General features: G+C 37.3%; 2 non-coding genes across 2 annotated transcripts; one reads left to right on the top strand and one right to left on the bottom strand.

Annotated features, from left to right (window-relative positions):
* Positions 1–8,622: 8,622 nt before the first annotated feature.
* LOC112731547 (small nucleolar RNA R71) lies at positions 8,623–8,730 on the bottom strand. The gene has a single exon (XR_003167320.1). It is a non-coding gene; the product is annotated as a small nucleolar RNA R71 (small nucleolar RNA).
* A 10,743-nt stretch (positions 8,731–19,473) lies between these two features.
* LOC112732130 (small nucleolar RNA R71) lies at positions 19,474–19,581 on the top strand. Its single transcript, XR_003167867.1, has one exon. It is a non-coding gene; the product is annotated as a small nucleolar RNA R71 (small nucleolar RNA).
* Positions 19,582–22,975: the final 3,394 nt, after the last annotated feature.

The following is a 22,975-nucleotide window of genomic DNA, read 5'->3' as shown; positions in this document are numbered from 1 at the left end:
AACCAATGCATATGATTCATGCCTGTCCTACTAGCCGTGAACTCATATGTCAGTACATTGCCAGACTGAACATATCTAGTAGCTAACCAGATAAGGTCTTTCTGTCGTGTATGCCCAAGAAGAACATCTCATATTTATCACAAATTAATCTCCAAGAGAGAGTGTCTTGAAATCTTCTCTTGGGGGCTAGCTAATCAGGAGATTGTGTACCCGGCCACCCTTACGATCAGAAAGAATGTGGGTGGGACAAGATCATGATCCCATATCTCCACCATAACACTGAGCAAGTGGGACAAAATTACCATCCTTACTAGGTGCATGTGTCTCATCAGTGACGCAAGCGGGACAAAAACCCATGTCCTTACCAAATCATTAGTCATATCTCAGTCAAAATCTCGCAAGCGGGACAAAACCTCCGTCCTTACCAATCAATAGTCATCATCAATCAAAGCCATCATAATCAAACTGATGATTGATATTTATTGTGTCGGTCTAGAATTTCTCTCATAGAAAGAAGAAATTCGTTGTAAGCATAGCTCCAAACCAACAAACAAATCTCACATAAAAAATATTGGTTTTGTCACATGTACAAACCCCAAAGAATTTATAACCAAAGTATTTAAATTCCGGGTCCTCTCCCTAGGATTGCAATGAAGTGTATGCATATTGGCTATGGAGGGGTAAAATGGGGTTTGGTTGATAAAAGGGGCAATAAAATAAAAGGGCAAGAATTTAAATGACAAGGAGAGTAAATCAAGCAAATAACTAAAGAAAGCAAGTAGTAAAGAGAGACATTCAAGGCAAAGATTGAGATCATAGGCTTTCTATCCTAGTCATACAATGATTAATTCATCTTATTTAGTCAACTCCAACAAACGGAAGAAAGTATCATGTCATCTTCACATAGGGAGAATGTCAAACAAGACTAATTAATCATATCACAAATATAAACAAGAATTTATCTCATTACGTCATCCCTGAAGATGGAAGAAGGTATCACATTATCTTCGCACTTGAAGAAAGTCTAACAAGACTAACTAATCTCAATCCAAATGTCCTGATCAACTCACTAAGTGAATTAGCAAGAGATTAGAGTTAATGGAAATGATACTAGTTGACAACTCTAGATCACCAACATGAGTTGGGTTTTTATGACTCAAGATTGCCTAATTACTCTTTCCAAACCAAGAATTCTCAAAGTATACTCTAAAGTACAACCAAGCATTTTGTCAAACACTTGGTGAGTAATAAAGGAAAGCATGGTAAATATGCAAGAATAATAAAATCTAACAACTACCAATTACAAAGAAAGTAAATCAACAATTTAATTATCAATAAAAGAAACATCAACATCAAATTGCATTAAATGTAAACCAAATCTAACATGAGTTCATCATCACAAAAGAGAGCAAAATGAAAAATTAACATTAGAACTAAGGAAATCAAGATGTAGAAATGAGATTATAAAAGAAACAAGATGAGATTAAGTAATTAATTCAAGATCCAAGACAATCTAACCTAATCCTAACCTAATTCTAGAGAAAAGAAGGAGCTTCTCTCTCTAGAAAACTAACTAAAGGCTCATGTTGACTAACTAATTGCTCTCCCTTTGCTTGGACTTCAATTCTGCATGAAATACACTCAGAAACAAGTTGGATTTGGGCTTGGGCAGCTCAGAAATCGCCCCTAGCGTTTTGCCTTTAAGCGGGTCACGTGCTAGTATCGGCGCGTACGCGCCATGTGAGCGTGCGCATCGATTGGCTGTTTCTTCACCTGCGCGTATGCGGCATGTACGCGTGCGCGCCCATCGATGAATTCCCAATTCTTGTTTCTTCATGCATTCTCCACTTTGTATGCTTTTCTCCTCATTTCTTCCATCCAATACTTGCCTTATGAACCTGAAATCACTCAACAAACACATCAAGGCATCGAATGAAATTAAAGTAAATTAAAATCATCAATTTAAGGGCCCAAAAATCATGTTTTTACACTTAAGCATAATTCAAGGGAGAATTACAAAACCATGCTATTTCATTGAATAAATATGGGAAAAGGTGATAAAATCTCCTAAAATAAGCACAAGATAAACCACAAAATCGAGGTTTATCAAATCTCCCCACACTTAAACTAAGCATGTCCTCATGCTAAAATCAAGAAAGAAGCAAAGGGTATCAACATTTATTCAATGCAAATTAACTAAATACAATCTATCTATATGCAACCTATTCACATGAATGCAATAGCATAGTCAAAATAAATCAATCTCCAAGAATATAAATGCAAGCACAAGGGCTAAGGCAATGGCAATCAAAGCAAACCACAATTGGATTGAATCATTGAAAGATTTTACAAACTTGCAAGAAAAGATGATCATAGGTGGAAACATGTAATTGAGCGATCGAACCCTCGCCGGATGTGTATCCGCTCTAGGCACTCAAGTGTATGGGGTTGATTCACTCAATTCTCCCCCAATCATACTTTATAAGATTTGTTTTTCATCTAACAATCAACAATTACTTTATGCATGCATACAAATATCATGAGGACTTTCCCATAGTTTGTCACGGGGCTAGGGTCAAGGCAGAGTTATATATTGTCAAGTGAGCTCGAAATTTGAATCTTTGATTAACTTAAACTTCCCACCTAACCTATATAACGACCTATACAATTCTAAACAATCCTAACTACCCATTCTTCACTTTCACACACACTCATGTATTCTCTTTTGATCACCACACATATGCATTGATCATCATTAAACTTTGAACTTTGGGGCATTTTAGTCCCCTTTTTATTGTAATTCTTTTTCTATTTCTATATTTTATTATTATTATTATTATTATTATTTTTTCTTCTCTTTTTTTTTTTGCAAAATATATACAAGAATATCAATGCATATGGTTTACACATGATTAATACATGAGTATGTACCTAATTCCCAAAATTTTTTAATAAAAACACACACACTTTTATCTCTACCCAATGAACCCAACTTTCCCAAAATCAAATGATGAACACTTTCACTAGCCTAAGCTAATCAAAGATCCAAACAAGGGACATTTATTGTTTTTCACTTAGCCTTGTAATGTGCTGACATTAAGAACAAATGAGTTAAGCATAGGCTCAAAATTGGCTAACAATGGAAGATAAAAGGTAGGCTATTTGGGTAAGTGAGCTATTTGAACAATGGCCTCAATCATATAAATGCATGTATGCACAAAATAGTGGACATAAAGAATCAAACAAATCAAAGATTACAATCATAGAAAGAGAATAATGCACAAAAGAATGAAAATAAGTGGTTATATGATGTAACCACACAATTAGGCTCAAAACTCTCATGCTTGTGTTCCTAGCTCAAAACATGATCCACAAAGTGTATTAATCAAGCAAGTTCTAAAAAAATTTTCAACCAATTGGAATGGTGCTCTAGAAATGGAATTCTTGGAAATTTTCATCATATTGACTAAGCTTATTCTAATGCAAGGTTGTGATTTAGAAAATTTTAAAAATTTTCCCTAGTGTACCCTCTTTTCAATTAAAACACAATTCTTATACAAAAAGGGTAAATTAGGTTCCAATAATCCAAAATATTTTTCTAATCACAATCAAAAGCCAAAATGCAATATACATATATAATAAAGGTGTGCAACAACCAAAATAGGGGTATCCACAATAACAAATATGTACAATAATCCCAAAATGATCTCAAAGATAAAGTACAAAATAAAATAAAGTAACAAAAACTAGAGATAAATGTCTGAAAGTTTACCACATAAATGCTATCCACCGGTCACGAACGGTGACTGGTGCGCAGAAATCGTGACGTTTCCATTCATTGGTAACGGCGCTGAAAACTTTATACGCACGTTCATAATCTTAATTCTTTGTCACAACTTTGCACAGCTGACCAGCAAGTGCACTGGGTCGTCCAAGTAATAAACCTTACGTGAGCAAGGGTCGATCCCACGGAGATTGTCGGCTTGAAGCAAACTATGGTCACCTTATAAATCTCAGTCAGGCGGATTCAAATGTATTAAGAGATTATAGTGTACTAAAATATAATTAAAATAGGATAGAGATACTTATGTAATTCATTGGTGAGAGTTTCAGATAAGCGTATAGAGGTGCTTTCGTTCCTCTGAACTTTTGCTTTCCTGCTGTCTTCATCCAACCATTCCTACTCCTTTCCATGGCAAGCTTTATGTAAAGCATCACCGTTGTCAATGGCTACATCCCATCCTCTCTGTGAAAATGGTCCAATGCGCTGTCACTGCATGGCTAATCATCTGTCGGTTCTCGATCATACTGGAATAGGATTTACTATCCTTTTGCGTCTGTCACTACGCCCAACACTCGCGAGTTTGAAGCTCGTCACAGCCATCCCTTCCCAGATCCTACTCGGAATACCACAGACAAGGTTTAGACTTTCTGGATCTCAAGAATGGCCATCCATGGGTTCTAACTTATACCACAAAGATTCTAATATCTCGGACTCGGTCCTCTATATTAGATATTGATGAGCGGATAATTTATACGCTTTTTGGCATTGTTTTTAGTATGTTTTTAGTAGAATCTAGTTACTTTTAGGGATGTTTTCATTAGTTTTTATGTTAAATTCACATTTCTGGACTTTATTATGAGTTTGTGTATTTTTCTATGATTTCAGGTATTTTCTCGCTGAAATTGAGAGACTTGAGCAAAAATCAGATTCAGAGGTTGAAGAAGGACTGCTGATGCTGTTGGATTCTAACCTCCCTTCACTCAAAGTGGATTTTCTGGAGCTACAGAACTCAAAATGGCGCGCTTCCAATTGCGTTGAAAAGTAGACATCCAGGGCTTTCCAGCAATGTATAATAGTCCATACTTTGAATGAGTTTAGATGACGTAAAAGGGCGTTGAACGCCAGTTCTACGCTGCTGTCTAGAGTTAAACGCCAGAAACAAGTCACAAACCAGAGTTGAACGCCAGAAATACGTTATAACCTGGCGTTCAACTCCAGAAAGAGCCTCTGCACGTGGAACATTCAAACTCAGCCCAAGCACACACCAAGTGGGCCCCGAAAGTGGATTTATACATCAATTACTTACTTCTGTAAACCCTAGTAACTAGTTTAGTATAAATAGGACTTTTTACTATTGTATTAGACATCTTTGAATATCTTTGATATCTGGGGACGCCTAGTTCTTAGATCAGAGGGGCTGGCCATTCGGCCATGCCTGAACCTTTCACTTATGTATTTTCAAACGGTAGAGTTTCTGCACTCCATAGATTAAGGTGTGGAGCTCTGCTGTTCCTCAAAGATTAATGCAAAGTACTACTGTTTTTCTATTCAATTCAACTTATTTCGCTTCTAAGATATTCATTCGCACTTCAACCTGAATGTGATGAACGTGACAATCATCATCATTCTCCCACGAACGCGTGCCTGACGACCACTTCCGTTCCACCTTAGATTGAATGAGTATCTCTTGGATCTCTTAATCAGAATCTTCGTGGTATAAGCTAGATTGATGGCGGCATTCATGAGAGTCCGAAAAGTCTAAACCTTGTCTGTGGTATTTCGAGTAGGACTCTGGGATTGAATGACTGTGACGAACTTCAAACTCGCGAGTGCTGGGCGTAGTGACAGATGCAAAAGGAGGGTGAATCCTATTCCAGTATGATCGAGAACCTCAGATGATTAGCCGTGCTGTGACAGAGCATTTGGACCATTTTCACAAGAGGATAGGATGCAGCCATTGGCAAGGGTGATGCTTCCAGACGATTAGCCATGCGGTGACAGCGCATCGGACCATTTTCCAGAGAGGATAAAAAGTAGCCATTGACAACGGTGATGTCCTTACATAAAGCCAGCCATGGAAAGGAGTAGGATTGATTGGATGAAGACAGCAGGAAAGCAGAAGTTTAGAGGAACGAAAGCATCTCTATGCGCTTATCTGAAATTCTCACCAATGATTTACATAAGTATTTCTATCCTTATTTTATTTATTATTTAATTTCGAAAAATCCATAACCTTTTGATATCCGCCTGACTGAGATTTACAAGGTGACCATAGCTTGCTTCATACCAACAATCTCCGTGGGATCGACCCTTACTCACGTAAGGTTTATTACTTGGACGACCCAGTGCACTTGCTAGTTAGTTGTATCGAAGTTGTGAATGAAAAATAATTTATTAAGACGTGCGTACAGAGTTTTTAGTGCCGTTGCCTAAGATCACAATTTCGTGCACCAAGTTTTTGGCGCCGTTGCCGGGGATTGTTCGAGTTTGGACAACTGACGGTTCATCTTGTTGCTCAGATTAGGTAATTTTCTTTTTGTTTTATTTTCAAAAAAAAAAAATTTCAAAAAAAAATCTTTCAAAAATTTCTCATATGTTTTCGAAAATTATTCTAAAGTTTTTAAGAATGAATTCTAGAGTTTCATGAAGCATGTTGAAGCCTGACTGGCTGTAAAGCCATGTCTAAATTCTTTTGGATAGGGGCTTCCAGCCATCAGCATAGAGGCAAGTTAATTTGATAAGTAATGAGCAGTATATTCTGATGTTACATGCTAAAGCTTGACTGGCTATTAAGCCATGTCTAACCCTCAGATTGGAGCTTTAGACTAACATGGCAAGATTCCTGGAATTCATATTAAAAATTTTGGAATCCTTATTTTTCTTTTTTTACATTAATTTTCAAAAAAAAAAATACAAAAAAATTATAAAATCATAAAAATTAAAAATATTTTGTATTTCTTGTTTGAGTCTTGAGTCAGATTTAAAGTTTGGTGTCAATTGCATATTCATCTTGCATTTTTCGAAAATTCATGCATTCATAGTGTTCTTCATGATCTTCAAGTTGTTCTTGGTAAGTCTTCTTGTTTGATCTTGATGTTTTCATGTTTTGTGTCTTTTCTTATTTTTCATATGCATTCTTGCATTCATAGTGTCTATACATGAAAACTTTTTAAGTTTGGTGTCTTGCATATTTTCTTTGCATTAAAAATTTTTCAAAAATAAGTTCTTGATGTTCATCATGATCTTCAAAGTGTTCTTGGTGTTCATCTTGACATTCATAGCATTCTTGCATGCATTCATTATTTTGATCTAAAAATTTTCATGCATTGCATCATTTTCATGTTTTTCTCTCTCATCATTAAAAATTCAAAAATCAAAAAAATATCTTCCCCTTTTTCTCTCTTAAAATTTCGAAAATTAGATTTGACTTTTTCAAAAATTTTAAAAATCTAGTTGTTTTTATGAGTCAAATCAAATTTTCAATTTAAAAATCTTATCCTTTTCAAAATCTTTTTCAAAAATCAAATCTTTTTCATTTTTCTTAGTTATTTTCGAAAATTTTAAAAATATTTTTCAAAAATCTTTTTCTTATATTTATCCCCTAATTTTCGAAAATAACATCATCAATTAATGTTTTGATTCAAAAATTTAAAGTTTGTTACTTGCTTGTTAAGAAAGATTCAAACTTTAAGTTCTAGAATCATATTTTGTGATTTCTTGTGAATCAAGTCATTAATTGTGATTTTAAAAAAATCAAATCTTTTTTTCAAAACTAATTTCAATCATATCTTTTCAAAAATATCTTTCTATCTTATCTTTTTCAAAAATTGATTTTAAAATATCTTTTCTAACTTCTTATCTTCTTATCTTTTCAAAATTGATTTTCAAATTTGTTTCAACTAACTAACTAACTTTTTGTTTGTTTCTTATCTTTTTCAAAATCACCTAACTAACTCTCTCTCTAATTTTCGAAAATATATTCCCTCTTTTTCAAAATTTCTTTTTAATTAACTAATTATTTTAATTTTTGATTTTAATTTTCGAAAATTACTAAGCTTTTTCAAAAGCTATTTTCGAAAATCACTAACTCTTTTTCAAAAAATTATTTTCGAAAATTCTTCTTCTCTCTCATCTCCTTCTATTTATTTATTCATCTACTAACACTTCATCTCACCCAAATTCGAACCCCCTCTTCCATCTGTGTTCGAATTTTTTCTTCTTCTTTTCTTCTACTCACACAGGGACCTCTATACTGTGGTAAAAAGGACCCCTATTATTATTATTTTTCTGTCCCTCTTTTTCATATGAGCAGGAGCAAAGACAAGAATATTCTTGTTGAAGCAGATCCAGAACCTGAAAAGACTCTGAAAAGGAAACTAAGAGAAGTTAAAATACAACAGTCCAGAGACAACCTTTCAGAAATTTTCGAACAGGAAGAGGAGATGGCAGCCGAAAATAATAATAATGCAAGGAGGATGCTTGGTGACTTTACTGCACCTAATTCCAATTTACATGGAAGAAGCATCTCCATTCCTGCCATTGGAGCAAAAAATTTTGAGCTTAAACCTCAATTAGTTTCTCTAATGCAGCAGAACTGCAAGTTTCATGGACTTCCATCTGAAGATCCTTTTCAGTTCTTAACTGAATTCTTGCAAATATGTGATACTGTTAAGACTAATGGAGTAGATCATGAAGTCTACAGGCTCATGCTTTTCCCTTTTGCTGTAAGAGACAGAGCTAGAGTATGGTTGGACTCTCAACCTAAGGATAGCTTGAACTCTTGGGATAAGCTGGTCAAGGCTTTCTTAGCCAAGTTCTTTCCTCCTCAATAGCTGAGCAAGCTTAGAGTGGATATTCAGACCTTCAGACAGAAAGAAGGTGAATCCCTCTATGAAGCTTGGAAAAGATACAAGCAACTGACCAAAAAGTGTCCTTCTGACATGCTTTCAGAATGGACCATCCTGGATATATTCTATGATGGTCTGTCTGAACTAGCCAAAATGTCATTGGATACTTTTACAGGTGGATCCATTCACCTAAAGAAAACGCCTGCAGAAGCTCAAGAACTCATTGACATGGTTGCTAATAACCAGTTCATGTACACTTCTGAGAGGAATCCTGTGAGCAATGGGACACCTCAGAAGAAGGGAGTTCTTGAAATTGATACTTTGAATGCCATATTGGCTCAGAATAAAATATTGACTTAGCAAGTCAATATGATTTCTCAAAGTCTGAATGGAATGCAAGCTACATCCAACAGTACTCAAGAGGCATCTTCTGAAGAAGAAGCTTATGATCCTGAAAACTCTGCAATAGCAGAGGTAAATTATGTGGGTGAATCTTATGGAAACACCTATAACCCATCATGGAGAAATCATCCAAATTTCTCATGGAAGGATCAAAAGCCTCAACAAGGCTTTAATAATGGTGGAAGAAATAGGTTTAACAATAGTAAACCTTTTCCATCATCCACTCAGCAACAGACAGAGAACTCTAAACAAAATACCTCTAATTTAGCAAACTTAGTCTCTGATCTATCTAAGGCCACTGTGAGTTTCATGAATGAAACAAGGTCATCCATTAGAAATTTGGAGGCACAAGTGGGCCAGCTGAGTAAAAGGATCACTGAAATCCCTCCTAGTACTCTTCCAAGCAAAACAGAAGAAAATCCAAAAGGAGAGTGCAAGGCCATTGAATTAATCACCATGGCCGAACCTGTGAAGAAAGGAGAGGACGTGAATCCCAAGGAGGAAGACCTCCTGGGACGTCCAGTGATCAATAAGGAGCTTCTCTTTGAGGAACCAAAGGAATCTAAGACTCATCTAGAGACCATAGAGATTCCATTAAACCTCCTTATGCCATTCATAAGCTCTGATGAGTATTCCTCTTCTGAAGAGAATGAGGATGTTACTGAGGAGCAAGTCACCAAGTACCTTGGTGCAATCATGAAGCTGAATGCCAAATTATTTGGTATTGAGACTTGGGAAGATGAACCTCCCTTGTTCAGTAATGAACTGAGTGATCTGGATCAACTGACATTGCCTCAGAAGAAACAGGATCTTGGAAAGTTCATAATACCTTGTACCATAGGCAACATGATCTTTGATAAGGCTCTGTGTGACCTTGGTTCAGGGATAAACCTCATGCCCTCTCTGTAATAGAGAAACTGGGAATATTTGGGGTGCAAGCTACTAAAATCTCATTAGAGATGGCAGACAGTTCAAGAAAACAGGCTTATGGACAAGTAGAGGACGTGTTAGTAAAGGTTGAAGGCCTTTACATCCCTGCTGATTTCATAGTCCTGGATACTGGGAAGGATGAGGATGAATCCATCATCCTTGGAAGACCCTTCCTAGCCACAGCAAGAGCTGTGATTGATGTTGACAGAGGCGAACTAGTCCTTCAATTGAATGAGGACTCCCTTGTGTTTAAAACTCGAGGTCATCCTTCTGTAAACATGGAGAGGAAGCATAAAAAGCTTCTCTCATTGCAGAGTTAACCAGAGCCCCCACAGTCAAACTCTAAGTTTGGTGTTGGGAGGCCACAACCAAACTCTGAGTTTGGTGTTAAGCTCCCATATCCAAACTCTAAGTTTGGTGTTGGAGAGTCTCAACAATGCTCTGAACATCTGTGAGGCTCCATGAGAGTCCATTGTCAAGTTATTGACATTAAAGAAGCGCTTGTTGGGAGGCAACCCAATTTTTATCTAATTTCTATTTTTATTATTTTTCATGTCTTATTAGGTTCATGATCATGTGGAGTCACAAAATAAATATAAAAATTGAAAACGGAATCAAAAACAGCAGAAGAAAAATCACACCCTGGAGGAAGACCTTACTGGCGTTCAACGCAAGAACAGAGCATGGTTCTGGCGCTGAACGCCCAAAATGGGCAGCATCTGGGCGTTTGAACGCCAGAATTGCACCCTGGAGAAGAACTGGTGCTGAACGCCCAGAACAAGCATGGTTCTGGCGTTCAACGCCAGAAATGGGCAACAAATGGGTGTTCAACGCCCAGAACAAGCACCAATCTGGCGCTGAACGCCCAGAGTTGTGTGCAAGGGCATTTTGCATGCCTAATTTGGTGCAAGGTTGTAAATCCTTGAACACCTCAGGATCTGTGGACCCCACAGGATCACCTCAGGATCTGTGGACCCCACAGGATCCACACCTACCTCCACTCACTTCTTCTCACCCCTCTTTCACACAATCCCACATCCACTCTTTCCCATAAACCTTACCTCCCTCCCTTCCCTATATATAACCCTCCATTCATGGTCATCCCTTCTGTCTTCCATTTACTACTCACATCCATCCACCCACCTACCTTCAAAATTCAACATCTCTTTCCCACCCAATCCCACCCATATGGCCGAATACACACATCCCTCCATCTCCTCCATATCTTCTTCTTCTTCTTCTTCTTCTTCTTCTTCTTCTTCTTCTATTCTTTCTTCTTTTGCTCGAGGGCGAGCAACATTCTAAGTTTGGTGTGGTAAAAGCATAGCTTTTTTTGTTTTTCCATAACCATTAATGGCACCTAAGGCCAGAGAAACCTCAAGAAAGAGGAAAGGGAAGACAATTGCTTCCACCTCTGAGCCATGGAAGATGGAAAGATTCATCTCACAAGCCCATCACTAAGAAAAGGATGGAGCAAACAAGAGAGCACATTCATGGATCTCAACAGGCACATGAAGAAGCTCGTCATTAAGAAACCCCTGAGATACCTCAAGGGATGCACTCTCCTCCACAGAATTTTTGGGAGCAGATCAACACCTCCCTAGGAGAATTAAGTTCCAACATGGGACAATTAAGGGTGGAACATCAAGAGCACTCCATCATCCTTCATGAAATTAGAGAAGATCAAAAAGCAATGAGGGAGGAGCAACAAAGACAAGGAAGAGACATAGAAGAGCTCAAGGACATCATTGGTTCCTCAAGAAGGAAATGCCACCATCACTAAGGTGGACTCATTCCTTGTTCTTATTTTCTGTTTTTCGTTTTCTTAATGTTAAGTGCTTATCCATGTTTGTGTCTTATTACATGATCATTAGTAGTTAGTAACCTTGTCTTAAAGTTATGAATGTCCTATGAATCCATCACCTCTCTTAAATGAAAACTGTTTTAATTCAAAAGAACAAGAAGTACATGAGTTTCGAATTTATCCTTGAACTTAGTTTAATTATATTGATGTGGTGACAATGCTTCTTGTTTTCTGAATGAATGCTTGAACAGTGCATATGTCTTTTGAAGTTGTTGTTTAAGAATGTTAAATATGTTGGCTCTTGAAAGAATGATGATAAGGAGACATGTTATTTGATAATCTGAAAAATCATAAAAATGATTCTTGAAGCAAGAAAAAGCAGCAAAGAACAAAGCTTATAGAAAAAAAAAAAGAAAAAGCAAGCAGAAAAAGCCAAAAGCTCTTAAAACCAAGAGGCAAGAGCAAAAAGCCAATAACCCTTAAAACCAAAAGGCAAGGGCAAATAAAAGGATCCCAAGGCTTTGAGCATCAGTGGATAGGAGGGCCTAAAGGAATAAAATTCTGGCCTAAGCGGCTAAACCAAGCTATCCCTAACCATGTGCTTGTGGCGTGAAGGTGTTAAGTGAAAACTTGAGACTGAGCGGTTAAAGTCAAGGTCCAAAGCAAAAGAAGAGTGTGCTTAAGAACACTAGACACCTCTAATTGGGGACTTTAGCAAAGCTGAGTCACAATCTGAAAAGGTTCACCCAATTATGTGTCTGTGGCATTTATGTATCCGGTGGAAATACTGGAAAACAAAGTGCTTAGGGCCACGGCCAAGACTCATAAAATAGCTGTGTTCAAGAATTATCATACTGAACTAGGAGAATCAATAACACTATCTGAACTCTGAGTTCCTATAGATGCCAATCATTCTGAACCTCAATGGATAAAGTGAGATGCCAAAACTATTTAAGAGGCAAAAAGCTACAAGTCCCACTCATCTGATTGGAGCTATGTTTCATTGATAGTTTGGAATTTATAGTATATTCTCTTCTTTTTATCCTATTTGATTTTCAGTTGCTTGGGGACAAGCAACAATTTAAGTTTGGTGTTGTGATGAGCGGATAATTTATATGCTTTTTTGGCATTGTTTTTAGTATGTTTTTAGTAGAATCTAGTTACTTTTAGGGATGTTTTCATTAGTTTTTATGTTAAATTCACATTTCTGGACTTTACTATGAGTTTGTGTGTTTTTCTGTGATTTCAGGTATTTTCTGGCTGAAATTGAGGGACTTGAGCAAAAATCAGATTCAGAGGTTGAAAAAGGACTGCTGATGCTGTTGGATTCTGACCTCCCTGCACTCAAAGTGAATTTTCTGGAGCTACAGAACTCAAAATTTCGTTGGAAAGTAGACATCCAGGGCTTTCCAGAAATGTATAATAGTCCATACTTTGAACGAGTTTAGACGACGTAAAAAGGCGTTGAACGCCAGTTCTACGCTGCTGTCTGGAGTTAAACGCCAGAAACAAGTCACAAACCAGAGTTGAACGCCAGAAATATGTTATAACCTGGCGTTCAACTCCAGAAAGAGCCTCTGCACGTGGAACATTCAAGCACAGCCCAAGCACACACCAAGTGGGCCCCGGAAGTGGATTTATGCATCAATTACTTACTTCTGTAAACCCTAGTAACTAGTTTAGTATAAATAGGACTTTTTACTATTGTATTAGACATCTTTGAACATCTTTGATATCTGGGGACGCCTAGTTCTTAGATCAGAGGGGCTGGCCATTCGGCCATGCCTGAACCTTTCATTTATGTATTTTCAAACGGTAGAGTTTCTGCACTCCATAGATTAAGGTGTGGAGCTCTGCTGTTCCTCAAGGATTAATGCAAAGTACTACTGTTTTTCTATTCAATTCAACTTATTCCGCTTCTAAGATATTCATTCGCACTTCAACCTGAATGTGATGAACATGACAATCATCATCATTCTCCCATGAACGCGTACCTGACAACCACTTCCGTTCCACCTTAGATTGAATGAGTATCTCTTGGATCTCTTAATCAGAATCTTCGTGGTATAAGCTAGATTGATGGCGGCATTCATGAGAGTCCGAAAAGTCTAACCTTGTCTGTGGTATTCCGAGTAGGACTCTGGGATTGAATGACTGTGACGAACTTCAAACTCGCGAGTGCTGGGCGTAGTGACAGACGCAAAAGGAGGGTGAATCCTATTCCAGTATGATCGAGAACCTCAGATGATTAGCCGTGCTGTGACAAAGCATTTGGACCATTTTCACAAGAGGATAGGATGCAGCCATTGGCAAGGGTGATGCCTCCAGACGATTAGCCATGCAGTGACAGCGCAACGGACCATTTTCCAGAGAGGATAAAAAGTAGCCATTGACAACGGTGATGTCCTTACATAAAGCCAGCCATGGAAAGGAGTAGGATTGATTGGATGAAGACAGCAGGAAAGCAGAGGTTCAGAGGAACGAAAGCATCTCTATGCGCTTATCTGAAATTCTCACCAATGATTTACATAAGTATTTCTATCCTTATTTTATTTATTATTTAATTTCGAAAACTCCATAACCTTTTGATATCCGCCTGACTGAGATTTACAAGGTGACCATAGCTTGCTTCATACCAACAATCTCCGTGGGATCGACCCTTACTCACATAAGGTTTATTACTTGGACGACCCAGTGCACTTGCTGGTTAGTTGTATCGAAGTTGTGAATGAAAAATAATTTATTAAGACGTGCGTACAGAGTTTTTAGTGCCGTTGCCTGAGATCACAATTTCGTGCACCAGATATCCAAGAGATATTCATTCTAGCTTGTTTGCATGTAGAACGGAAGTGTTTGTCAGGCACGCATTCATAGGTGAGAATGATGATGAGCGTCACATAATCATCACATTCATCATGTTCTTGGGTGCGAATGGATATCTTAGAATAGGAATAAGCTTGAATTGAATAGAAAAATAGTAGTACTTTGTATTAATTCATGAGGAACATCAGAGCTCCACACCTTAATCTATGGTGTGTAGAAACTCTACCGTTTGAAAACACATAAGTGATAATGGTCCAGGCATGGCCGAATGGCCAGCCCCATGAAAGTCTAAGATAGTATAAAACTGATCAAAGATGTTCTATAAAGATAGTAAAAAGTCATATTTATACTAAACTAGTTACTAGGGTTTACAACGAGTAAATGATGCAGAAATCCACTTTTGGGGCCCACTTGGTGTGTGCTTGGGCTGAGCATTGAGCTTTACACATGTAGAGGCTTCTCTTAGAGTTGAACGCCAGTTTGTAATCTGTTTCTGGCGTTTAACTTCACTTTGCAACCTGTTTCTGGCGTTTGACTCCAGAATGCAGCATGGAACTGGCGTTCAATGCCAGTTTACGTCATCTATCCTTAATCAAAGTATGGAGTATTATATATTGCTAGAAAGTCCTGGATGTCTACTTTCCAACACAATTAAGAGCGCGCCATTTGGAGTTCTGTAGCTCTAGAAAATCCACTTTGAGTGCAGGGAGGTCAGAATCCAACAGCATCTGCAGTCCTTCTTCAACCTCTGAATCTGATTTTTTCTCAAGTCCCTCAATTTCAGCCAGAAAATATCTGAAATCACAGAAAAATACACAAACTCATAGTAAAGTCTAGAAATGTGAATTTTAATTAAAAACTAATAAAAATATACTAAAAACTAACTAAATCATACTGAAAACTATGTAAAAACAATGCCAAAAAGCGTATAAATTATCCGCTCATCACAACACCAAACTGAAATTGTTGCTTGTCTCCTAGCAACTGAAAATCAAATAGGATAAAAAGAAGAGAATATACTATAAATTCCAAAATATCAATGAAACTTAGCTCCAATCAGATGAGCGGGACTTGTAGCTTTTTTGCCTCTTGAATAGTTTTGGCATCTCACTTTATCCATTGAGGTTCAGAATGATTGGCATCTATAGGAACTTAGAATTCAGATAGTGTTATTGATTCTCCTAGTTCAGTATGTTGATTCTTGAATACAGCTACTTTATGAGTCTTGGCCGTGGCCCTAAGCACTTTGTTTTCCAGTATTACCACCGGATACATAAATGCCACAGACACATAACTGGGTAAACCTTTTCAGATTGTGACTTAGCTTTGCTAAAGTTTCCAATTATAGGTGTCCAGGGTTCTTAAGCACACTCTATTTTTGCTTTGGACCTTGACTTTAACCGCTCAGTCTCAAGTTTTCACTTGACACCTTCACGCCACAAGCACATGGTTAGGGATAGCTTAGTTTAGCCGCTTAGGCCAGGATTTTATTCCTTTAGGCCCTCCTATCCACTGATGCTCAAAGCCTTGGTTCCTTTTTATTACCCTTACCTTTTGGTTTTAAGGGCTATTGGCTTTTTGCTCTGGCCTTTTGGTTTAAAGAACTTTTGGCTTTTTCTGCTTGCTTTTTCTTTTTCTTTCTTTTTTTTTGCCATTTTTTTTTCTGCAAGCTTTTGTATTCACTGCTTTTTCTTGCTTCAAGAATCATTTTTATGATTTTTCAGATTATCAAATAACATGTCTCTTTTTTCCTTATTCTTCAAGAGCCAACATATTTAACATTCATAAACATCAACTTCAAAAGACATATGCACTGTTCAAGCATACATTCAGAAAACAAAAAGTATTGCCACCACATCTAAATAATTAAACTAGTTTCAAGGATGAATTCGAAACCATGTACTTCTTGTTCTTTTGTAATTAAAATAGTTTTCATTTAAGAGAGGTGATGGATTCATATTCATAACTTTAAGGCATAGACACTTAGACACTAGTGATCATATAGTAAAGACACAAACATAAATAAAACATAAAGCTCAAAAATAAAAAAACAGGAAAATAAATAAACAGGGAGATTAAGGAATGAGTCCACCTTAGTGAGGGTGGCGTCTTCCTCTTCTTGAAGAACCAATGGTGCTCTTGAGCTCCTCTATGTCTCTTCCTTGTCTTTCTTGCTCCTCCCTCATAGCTCTTTGAACTTCTCTAATTTTATGGAGGATGATGGAGTGCTCTTGGTGCTCCACCCTTAGTTGTCCCATGTTGGAACTTAATTCTCCTAGGAAAGTGTTGATTTGCTCCCAATAATTCTGTGGAGGAAAGTGCATCCCCTGAGGCATCTCAGGGATTTCATGGTGAGGAATTTCCTCATGCTCATGTTGAGGTCCATGATTTCTTGTTTGCTCCATCCTTTTCTTAGTGATGAGCTTTTCAGATGAATCTCTCCATCTCCCATGACTCAGAGGTAGAAGCTTTTGCCTTCCCTTTCCTCTTTCTAGAGGTTTCTCTGGCCTTAGGTGTCATAAATGGTTATGGAAAAACAAAAAGCAACGCTTTTACCACACCAAACATAGAAGGTTTGCTCGTCCCCGAGCAAAAGAAGAAAGAAAATAGTAGAAAAAGAAGAAAATAGAGGAGATGGAGGGAGAATGTGTATTCGGCCAAGGGGATTTTAGGTGGTTATGATGTGTGAAAAGGAAAGAGTGATGGGTTGAATTTGAGTGGGTGGGTGTAGGTGGGTTGTATGATGGTTTTGGAGGAGTAATGTAGGTGATTGATGGAAGTTATTTGGGGAAGAGAGTTATGAAAATATGTGAAGAGGAGAGAAGAAGTGGTGGGGATCCTGTGGGGCCAAGGAATTAACATCCCTGCTCCAATTAGGCGTGTAAATGTAGCTTGTTTCTGGTGTTTAACGCCAGGTAGATGCTTGGTTCTGGCGTTAAACACCAGCTTAGTGCTTGTTTCTGGCGTTTAACGCCAGCATGTCTCTCCTCTAGGGTGTGCTATTTTTAATGCTATTTTTCATTCTATTTTTGATTTTTTCAGTAGTTTTTGTGACTCCACATGATCATCAACCTAATAAAACATGAAATAACAAAGAGAAAATAAAATAGATATAATTAAATAACATTGGGTTGCCTCCCAACAAGCGCTTCTTTAATGTTAATAGCTTGACAATGAGCTCTCATGGAGCCTCACAGATGTTCAGAGCATTGTTGGAACCTCCCAACACCAAACTTAGAGTTTGAATGTGGGGGTTCAACACCAAAATTAGAGTTTGGTTGTGGCCTCCCAACACCAAACTTAGAGTTTGACTGTGGGGGCTTTGATTGACTCTGCAGTGAGAGAAGCTTTTCATGCTTCGTCTCCATGGTTACAGAAGGAGATCCTTGAGTTTTAAACACAAGGTTGTTCTCAATCAGTTGAAGGATCAATTCTCCTCTGTCCACGTCAATCACAGCTCTTGCTGTGGCTAGGAAGGGTCTTCCAAGGATGATGGATTCATCCTCATCCTTTCCAGTATCCAGGATTATGAAATTAGCAGGGATGTAAAGGCCTTCAACCTTTACTAGCACGTCCTCTACTAGTCCATAAGCCTGTTTTCTGGAGTTGTCTGCCATCTCTAATGAGATTCTGGCAGCTTGCACCTCAAAGATTCCCAGTTTCTCCATTACAGAGAGTGGCATGAGGTTTATCCCTGATTCAAGGTCACATAGAGCCTTTTCAAAGGTCATGGTGCCTATGGTACAAGGTATTAAGAACTTTCCAGGATCCTATTTCTTCTGAGGCAATCTCAGTTGATTCAGATCACTTAGTTCATTGATGAGCAAGGGAGGTTCATCTTCCCAAGTCTCATTGCCAAATAATTTGGCATTCAGCTTCATGATTGCACCAAGGTATTTGGCAACTTGCTCTTCAGTGGCATCTTCATTCTCTTCAGAAGAAGAATACTCATCAGAGCTCATGAATGGCATAAGGAGGTTTAATGGAATCTCTATGGTCTCTAGATGAGTCTCAAATTCCTTTGGTTCCTCAGAGGGAAACTCCTTGTTGATCACTGGACGTCCCAGGAGGTCTTCCTCACTGGGGTTCACGTCCTCTCCCTCCCTTGTAGGTTCGGCCATGATGGTTAAATCAATGGCCTTGCACTCTCTTTTTAGATTCTCTTCTGTATTGCTTGGGAGAGTACTAGGAGGGGTTTCAGTGACCCTTTTACTCAGCTGGCCCACTTGTGCTTCCAGATTTCTAATGGAGGACCTTATTTCATTCATGAAACTTAAAGTGGCCTTAGATAGATCAGAGACTATATTTGCTAAGCTAGATGGATCCTGCTCAGGACTCTCTGTCTTTTGCTGAGTGGATGATGGAAAAGGCTTGCTATTGCTAAACCTGTTTCTTCCACCATTATTAAAGCCTTGTTGAGGCTTTTGTTGATCCTTCCATGAGAAATTTGGATGATTTCTCCATGAGAGATTATAGGTGTTTCCATAGTGTTTACCCATGTAATTCACTTCTGATATTGCAGGGTTCTCAGGATCATAAGCTTCTTCTTCAGAAGATGCCTCTTTAGTACTGTTGGATGATTCCTTCAATCCATTCAGACTCTGAGAGATCATATTGACTTGCTGAGTCAATATTTTATTCTGAGCCAATATGGCATTCAGAGTATCAATTTCAAGAACTCCCTTTCTCTGAGGCGTCCCATTACTTACAGGATTCCTCTCAGAAGTGTACATGAACTGGTTATTTGCAACCATGTCAATGAGTTCTTAAGCTTCTGCAGGTGTTTTTTTTAGGTGAATGGATCCACCTGCAGAATGGTCCAGTGACATCTTTGATAGCTCAGACAGACCATCATAGAATATATCCAGGATGGTCCATTCTGAAAGCATGTCAGAAGGACACTTTTTGGTCAATTCCTTGTATCTCTCCCAAGCTTCATAGATGGATTCACCTTCTTTCTGCCTGAAAGTTTGAACATCCACTCTAAGCTTGCTAAGCTTTTGAGGAGGAAAGAACTTGGCTAAGAAAGCCGTGACCAGCTTATCCCAAGAGTTCAGGCTATCTTTAGGTTGAGAGTCCAACCATAGTCTAGCTTTGTCTCTTACAGCAAACGGGAAAAGCATAAGCCTGTAGACCTCGGGATCAACCCCATTGGTCTTAACAGTATCACAGATCTGCAAGAATTCAGTTAAGAACTGAAAAGGATCTTCTGATGGAAGTCCATGAAATTTACAGTTCTGTTGCATCAGAGAAACTAATTGAGGTTTAAGCTCAAAGTTGTTTGCTCCAATGGCAGGAATTGAGATGCTTCTTCCATGTAAATTGGAATTTGGTGCAGTAAAGTCACCAAGCATCTTCCTTGCATTGTTATTATTTTCGGCCATGTTGTCTTCTTTTTCGAAAATTTCTGTCAGATTTTCTCCAGAGAGTTGTGCTTTAGCTTCCCTTAGCTTCCTCTTTAGAGTCCTTTCAGGTTCAGGATCACCTTCAACAAGAATGCTCTTATCCTTGTTCCTGCTCATATGAAAAAGAAGAGAACACAAAAGAAAATATGGAATCCTCTATGTCACAGTATAGAGATTCCTGTATGTGAGTATAAGAATAGAAGAATAGAAGAAGAGAAATTCGAACACCAAGAGGAAGAGAGGGTTCGAATTTTGAGATGAAGAGAAGTGTTAGTAAATAAATAAATAATTAGAAGGAGATAAGAGAGAGGGAATTTCGAAAATTAATTAAATTAAAAATAAAATTTAAAGTTAAATTTTGAAAATTAAAATTGAAATCAAATTAAATTAAAAATTAAAACAATTAGTTAATAAAAAAGAAATTTGAAAAAAAAAGGGGAAGGAATTTTTGAAAATTAGAGAGAGATAATTAGTTAGGTAGTTTTGAAAAAGATATGATTGAAACAAAAAGATAGGATTGATAGAAAAAGATTTGAAAATCAATTTAAAAAGATAAGAGGTTAGAAAAGAAGTTAGAAAAGATTTTGAAATTGATTTTGAAAAGATGTGATTGAAACTTATTTTGAAAAAGATTTGAAAAAGAAATTTAAAAAGATTTGATTTTGAAAATTAATGTTGATTACTTGACTAACAAGAAACTAAAAAGATATGATTCTAGAGTTTAAAGATTGAACCTTTCTTACTAGGCATGTAACAAACTTAATATTTTTTTGAATCAATCACATTAATTGTTAGTAAAAATTTGAAATTATGAAACAAAATAAGAAAAATATTTTTGAAAATCATTTTGGAATTTTTGAAAATTATGAAAGAAAAATGAAAAAGATTTGATTTTTGAAAAAGATTTGAAAAAGATAAGATTTGTAAATTAAAAATTTGATTTGACTCATAAGAAACAACTAAATTTTAAAAAGTTTTGAAAAAGTCAACTCAAATTTTCGAAAATTTATGAATGAAAAAGGGAAAGATATTTTTTTGATTTTTGAATTTTAATAAAGAAAGAGAAAAACATCAAAAAGACTCAATGCATGAAAATTTTAGATCAAAACATGTGATGCATGCAAGAACACTATGAATGTTAAGATGAACACCAAGAACACTTTGAATGTCAAGATGAACACCAAGAACTTATTTTTGAAAAATTTTCAAGAAAAGAAAACATGCAAGACACCAAACTTAAAAATTTTTATTCTTTAGACATTAACAAATTGAAAATGCATATGAAAAACAAGAAAAGACACAAGACAAAAAAATATGAAGATCAAACAAGAAGACTGGCCAAGAACAACTTGAAGATCATGAAGAATGTAATGCATGAAATTTTCGAAAATAATTTTTAGAAAATTAAAAAGATGCAATTGACACCAAACTTAAAACTTGACTCTAGACTCAAACAAGAAACACAAAATATTTTTGGTTTTATGATTTTATAATTTTTTTTTATTTTTCGAAATTAAGAAATAAAAATCTTAAAATTAAAATAAAATTACCTAATCTGAGCAACAAGATGAACCGTCAGTTGTCCAAACTCGAACAATCCCCGGCAACGGCGCCAAAAACTTGGTGCACAGAAATCGTGACGGTTCCATTCCTTGGTAATGGCGCTGAAAACTTTATACGCACGTTCATAATCTTAATTCTTTGTCACAACTTCGCACAGCTAACCAGCAAGTGCACTGGGTCGTCCAAGTAATAAACCTTACGTGAGTAAGGGTCGATCCCACGGAGATTGTCGGCTTGAAGCAAGCTATGGTCACCTTGTAAATCTCAGTCAGGCGGATTCAAATGTATTAAGAGATTATAGTGTACTAAAATATAATTAAAATAGGATAGAGATACTTATGTAATTCATTGGTGAGAGTTTCAGATAAGCGTATAGAGATGCTTTCGTTCCTCTGAACTTCTGCTTTCCTGCTGTCTTCATCCAACCATTCCTACTCCTTTCCATGGCAAGCTTTATGTAGGGCATCACCGTTGTCAATGGCTACATCCCATCCTCTCTGTGAAAATGGTCCAATGCGCTGTCACTGCATGGCTAATCATCTGTCGGTTCTCGATCATACTGGAATAGGATTTACTATCCTTTTGCATCTGTCACTACACCCAGCACTCGCGAGTTTGAAGCTCGTCACATCCATCCCTTCCCAGATCCTACTCGGAATACCACAGACAAGGTTTAGACTTTCCAAATCTCAAGAATGGCCATCCATGGGTTCTAACTTATACCACGAAGATTCTAATATCTCGGACTCGGTCCTCTGTATTAGATATCCAAGAGATATTCATTCTAGCTTGTTTGCATGTAGAACGGAAGTGTTTGTCAGGCACGCATTCATAGGTGAGAATGATGATGAGCGTCACATAATCATCACATTCATCATGTTCTTGGGTGCGAATGGATATCTTAGAATAGGAATAAGCTTGAATTGAATAGAAAAACAGTAGTACTTTGTATTAATTCATGAGGAACAGCAGAGCTCCACACCTTAATCTATGGTGTGTAGAAACTCTACCGTTTGAAAATACATAAGTCATAATGGTCCAGGCATGGCCGAATGGCCAGCCGCCATGAAAGTCTAAGATAGCATAAAACTGATCAAAGATGTTCTATAAAGATAGTAAAAAGTCCTATTTATACTAAACTAGTTACTAGGGTTTACAGAAACGAGTAAATAATGCAGAAATCCACTTCTGGGGCCCATTTGGTGTGTGCTTGGGCTGAGCATTGAGATTTACACGTGTAGAGGCTTCTCTTGGAGTTGAACGCCAGTTTGTAATCTGTTTCTGGTGTTTAACTCCACTTTGCAACCTATTTCTGGCGTTTGACTCCAGAATGCAGCATGGAACTGGTGTTCAACGCCAGTTTACGTCATCTATCCTTAATCAAAGTATGGACTATTATATATTGCTGGAAAGCCCT

Source organism: Arachis hypogaea, chromosome 12 (assembly GCF_003086295.3).
Source record: "Arachis hypogaea cultivar Tifrunner chromosome 12, arahy.Tifrunner.gnm2.J5K5, whole genome shotgun sequence".
Classification (NCBI taxonomy): domain Eukaryota; kingdom Viridiplantae; phylum Streptophyta; class Magnoliopsida; order Fabales; family Fabaceae; genus Arachis; species Arachis hypogaea.
The sequence above is the reverse complement of the archived record's forward strand: the minus strand, read 5'-3'. Positions and strand labels throughout refer to the sequence as shown.